Source organism: Lactuca virosa, chromosome 5 (assembly GCF_052849685.1).
Source record: "Lactuca virosa cultivar CGN04683 chromosome 5, Lactuca_virosa_CGN04683_v6, whole genome shotgun sequence".
In the NCBI taxonomy this organism is placed as follows: Eukaryota; Viridiplantae; Streptophyta; class Magnoliopsida; order Asterales; family Asteraceae; genus Lactuca; species Lactuca virosa.
In genome coordinates, this window is record NC_136430.1 from 79139950 (window position 1) to 79145949 (window position 6000).

Genomic DNA, 6000 nt, shown 5'->3' on the forward strand with positions numbered 1-6000 from the left:
ACAGAAGTCTAGGGTCCGAGCAGGGGGGGGTTCGTGGCACACCTGCGAGGCTTGGACACATCGGGAGGGCATGCGTCGGATCGCTACTGGATCGCACTTCAGATGCGAGGAGTCACCTGGACACGCGTCGGACGGAGGCGAGGCGGCTTCGGACGGCTCTCCGGATTCGAACACGCGTCTGCCAGCTGCTCGGATGACTCAGCAATTTCGGACACGTGGCACGTTTTGAGCGAGGGTGACGTGGCCGAAGTCCACCATGCGAAATTTCTCGATTTTTGTGCAAAAACTTCTAAAATCCATAACTTTTGCATACGAGCTCCGTTTTTGACGTTCTTTATATGCACGCGTAGGTAAAATTACGCTCTACAACTTTCGTTTAGACTTCGTCGGCTAATTTTGACTTTAATTTTTATATTATTATTTTTAACAGACCGGGACAGGAAATCCGTTAAAAATTCATAACTTCTTCATCCGAGGTCCGTTTTCGTCTGTCTTTTTACCGTTGTACTACTATTGACGAGACCTTCGATTCTCGTTTAGGTTGTGTCGGCTAAAAATCACTCGATCTAAAATTCGAGTTTTTAGCTGTCTAGTGCTAAGCTGAAACTTAGAAAAATCATAACTTCTTCATACGAAGTCAGATTTGGGCGTTCTTTTTATACATACTCTCGGTTTAACGAACACTACGACTTTCGTTTAGATCACTAAGTCTAAAAAGTAGTTTATCAAAAACTCACTTTTTACGACATTCGGCACCGTGCCGGTTTTGTCGCGAAACTTCGACAGGTCATAACTTCTTCGTTATAAATCGGATTTCGGTATTCTTTATATATCCGTAATCCTTGTCACGACCACTACAACTTTCTTAATAGATATCGGATTTATCTAATATTTATTTTCGATGCTCATTTTTATTCTTAATTAATTAAATCCTAATAATTAAGCATAAAACACATAATATTCACATAATTCCTTTTCATTTCTTCAAAATGAGTTACAAAGGTTAATCTAGACTATCACATCAATATTCCTGCCTAGCCTAGAAACACGGGCATTACAATTCTCTCCCCCTTATGATGATTCCGTCCCCGGAATCACACATCAACAAACAACTGCGGGTATCGACTCATCATGTCACTCTCCGTTTCCCAGGTGAGATTTGGCCCATTCGTATGTTTCCATCGCACCAGCACTAAATTGACCATCTTGCGTCGCAACTTCTTAGTCTTACGGTCAACGATTGCCTCAGGTTCTTCAATCAACCTCTTGTTTTCATCCAACCTTAATTCAGAAATGGGAATTATGTCGGGCACATCTCCCGTGAAATTTCTCAAATAACACACATGAAAGGTGTTATGAATACCCTCCATTTCTTCCGGTAATTCTAGCTTGTAAGCTTGATTTCCGATCCTCTGAAGAACTTTAAATGGTCCAATAAACCTTGGACTCAACTTTCCCCTTTTACCAAATCTTATAAGTCCCTTCCATGGCGAGACTTTAAGTAAAACCGAATCTCCAACTTCGAATGATATCGGTTGTCTTTTCTTGTCAGCATAACTCTTTTGTCGATCTTGAGCTGCCAACATCCTTTCCCTAATCACTTTCAACTTTTCAGCAGTCTGATGGACTATTTCAGGTCCCATAAACTGCTTTTCCCCAGCTTCCAACCAACATGACGGCGTTCGACACTTTTCCCCATACAAAGCGTGATAAGGTGTCATCTTGATGCTCGAGTGGAAACTATTATTATAGGAAAATTCTACTAGAGGTAAGTGTTCATCCCAGTTACCTTGGAATTCTAGGGTACATGCTCTCATCATATCCTCCAATGTTTGAATTGTTCGTTCGCTTTGACCATCAGTTTGCGGATGGTAAGCTGTACTCAAACACAACTTAGTACCCAATTCCTCTTGTAGACTCCTCCAAAACCTTGAGGTAAAACGGCTGTCACGATCGGATACAATCGTTAACGGAACACCGTGAAGCCTCACAATTTCCTTCACGTAAGAATTCGCAAGTTTATCCATAGACCATTTCTCGTTGGCTGCTATGAAATGCGCACTCTTAGTGAAGCGATCAACGACCACCCAAATCATGTCGTGACCGTTCCTTGTTCTGGGCAGTTTAGTCACAAAATCCATGGTGATGTCTTCCCATTTACCCATGGGTACAGGTAAAGGTTCTAAACTCCCATACGGTTTCTGATGTTGTGCCTTAAACCCTAGCACAAGTTACACACTCGGCCACATCCTTAGCAACATCGAGCTTCATCGTCGGCCACCAGTAATAGGGTTTTAGATCCCTATACATTTTTGTACTGCTAGGATGAATCGAGTACATGGTTTTGTGAGCTTCTTCCATCAGAATATCTCTTACTCCTCCCGTCTTAGGTACCCAAATCCTATCTTTGAATACCTTCAGTCCTTGACCATTTGTATCAAACACCAACGTTTTACCCAAACGTTCTTCCTTTCGGTCATTTTTCTCTAAAGCTTCCTCCTGAGCTTTCTTTATACTTTCCACAATTGTAGAGACAACTTCAATTCTCAACGCTCTTGGCCTTTTCTTTTCAAGATTTACCTTCCGACTGAGAGCATCAGCAACAACATTTGCTTTACCAGGGTGGTAAAGTATCTCACAGTCGTAGTCCTTGAGTAACTATAGCCAGCACCGCTGCCTCATGTTCAATTCCTTCTGATTAAAGAGATATTCAAGACTCTTATGATCAGTGAAAAGTTTGCATTTAGTACCATAAAGATAGTGCCTCCATATCTTTAAGGCGAATACTACCGCTGCCAACTCCAGATCATGAGTGGGTTAGTTCTTTTCATGCTCTTTCAATTGCCTCGATGCATACGCTATCACTTTATCCCTTTGGGTCAGAACACAACCTAACCCAACTCCAGAGGCATCACTATAAACTGCGAAGTCATCAACTCCTTCAGGTAACGAAAGAATCGGTGCTTCACAAAATCTCTTCTTTAACTTCTCAAAGGCTTCCTTATGCTTCTCATTCCAAGTATAAGTAGCTCCTTTGTGGGTCAAAGCTGTTAATGGAGTAGCAATCGAAGAAAAGCCTTGGATAAATCGGCGATAATATCCGGCTAATCCTAAAAAGCTTCGAATCTCCGTAGGACTTTTTGGTTGTTCCCACTTCATCACATCTTCAATCTTTGCTGGGTCAACCATTATTCCTTCTTGGTTAACCACGTGACCTAAAAATTGGACTTCTTAAATCCAAAATTCACATTTGGAGAACTTTGCATATAGCTTCTCCCTTTTCAGAACTTCTAGCACTTCACGCATATGCTTGTCATGCTCCTGCTTGCTTTTCGAATAAATCAAGATATCATCTATGAATACTATCACGGATTTATCAAGGTATGGTTTACAAACCCTGTTCATCAAATCCATGAAAGCTGCTGGGGCATTGGTTAGTCCGAACGACATAAGCAAAATTTCATAGTGTCCATATCTTGTTCTGAACGCAGTATTTTCGATATCCTGCTCTCTCACCTTTAGTTGATGATATCCTAACCTAAGATCGATCTTCGAGAAATAGCTCGAACCTTGCAACTGATCGAACAGGTCATCGATCCTCGACAACGGGTACTTGTTCTTTATTGTTGCTTTATTCAGCTCTCTGTAATCGATGCACATTCTCATGCTCCCGTTTTTCTTCTTTACAAATAACACCGGGGCTCCCCAGGGTGATGAACTAGGTCGAATAAAACCTTTGTCCAATAACTCCTGAAGTTGTGTCATAAGTTCTTTCATCTCTGTTGGTGCTAATCGATACGGTGCTTTTGCTATCGGCGCCGTTCCTGGTAACAAGTTGATACGAAATTCTACTTGTCGATCAGGGGGCAATCCAGGAAGATCTTCGGGAAAGACTTTCGGATAATCACACACCACCGGAATATTCTGCACCTCCTTCTTTTCCTTCTTAGCATCGATCACGAACGCTAGGTATGATGTACATCCCTTGGCCAAACACTTTCTGGCTTTCATTAGGGAAATGATTCCAGAGTTTACTCTGCGTTTGTCTCCATACACCATAAACGATTCTTTCCCTGGCGGGTTTACTTTTACTATCTTCTTCCTACACAATATTTCGGCATCATTGGCGCTAAGCCAATCCATTCCTAAAACTATGTCGAATCCATTTAACTCGATAGACAATAATTCCTCGTGGATCTTATTCCCATTCAAGTCAATGAATATGTCTTTCATACGATGGCTAACAGGTACAAACTTGCCACTAGCAATCTCGACTATTATAGCATTAACTAGTCTATCTACAGGCAAAGCTAGTTTTCTACCAAATTCATGCGAAATAAAGGAGTAATTGGCTCCAGAATCAAACAAAATTTGGGCAGGCAATTCGTTTACGAGAAAGGTACCTGAAGCGACATCAGCTTCTTCTTTCGCAGCTTCAAGTGTCATCTGAAAGGCTCTTGCCTTCGGCTTTGGTGGAAGATTGGGTTTTGCTGCATCCTTCTTCTTCGGGCAATCCCTCAAAATATGCCCTTCTTCATGGCACCCAAAACAGACGTTCTTATCGAAGGTGCATTCATTGGCATAATACCCTGGCTTTCCACATTTGTAACAAGTAACTTCCACGCTGCATTTCCCAGCATGTTTCTTCTTACACTTGTCACACCACTTGGCTTCGGCTCCTCCTCTGAATTTTCTCGAACCAGTCTTCGAGAATTTGTTCTTCTTATTAGAACATGAAGTTCCTTCAAACTTTCTCTTTTCGCCAACTTCAATCTTGCTGGCGGCTCTCCCCTTAATCATATCTTCAACAGACTTGCCAGCCCAGATAGCTGCCTCCAAAGTAAGTGCATGACGTACTGGCACCGCATACTCCCATGGAAGTCCCTTTGCGTACCTGTCAATTTTTGCCAACTCATCTGGGACAATACGCAAAGCAAACTCCATTTTGTCTGTGAAGTTATTTGTATATTCATCAACGGTCATACTCCCCTTCTTCAACATTAGAAATTGGTTTTCTAGCTCAAGCACGTTTTGGGCCGAGCAGTACTTGCGCTTGAAGTGCACCAAGAACTCTGCCCAAGTTAGTTGTAGTGGCTCGTTAGAGCTTAAGGTTTTCCCCAGAGTGTTCCACCAACGAGCAGCACTACCCCTGAACTGACGTACTGCAAATGTGGTTTGTAACTTGCCTTGGCAACCACAAGTCATGAAAGCCAATTCCATTTCCGAGATCCAATCCATTACTCCGACGGGATCTTCTTTTCCAGTGAAGATCGATGGCTTGCAAGTCATAAAGTCCTTATACTTGCACCCATTTCTCTCCACTCTATCCTCGTGGTTATTTCTCCCAACCACAAGCGGTTCACTATGACCAACAGATCTACTGTTGTTTCCTTCTTCAGATCGATCGTCATTCAATTCACGTTGTTCAACAGGAACTGAAGGTTCATCCCTGTTGTTCAACAACATTTGCCTCAATTCCTCCCTTTGTTCAGCCATCATGGTCTGAATCATAGTTCGTACTCCAGCCATGGTGATGGGTTCTGGTGCAACTCCTACTATAGGCACCTGTTCCACCACTTGGGGTTGAGGTTGTTGGTTTCTGTTTGCATTTCCCGCTCCACTTCGAGTTCTTGCCATTATAATCTATATACTGAATAAGGCGAATTTAGGTCTTTATCCTTGATAGATATTTCAATTCCATTATCACTTCGAAACGTTTACATGTTAGTTCTAATCTCGTAATCATACGCTTAGAATCCTAAACACATAAGGTTTCTAGATCCGGTCGGCAATAGACCATAGATCCGAACAATTAATGGCACATATGGCAAACATATAGCATTTAGCACATAAAAGCATTTTAGGCACCTTTCCTAAAACAAACTAGTGCTCGTGTCTAAAATATTATAGACACTCATCTCACAATCATCACTTAGCATTCTAAGTTTAAGTCTAGAAATCCTACAATTTCTTAGTTCCCTTAAACTAATGCTCTGATAC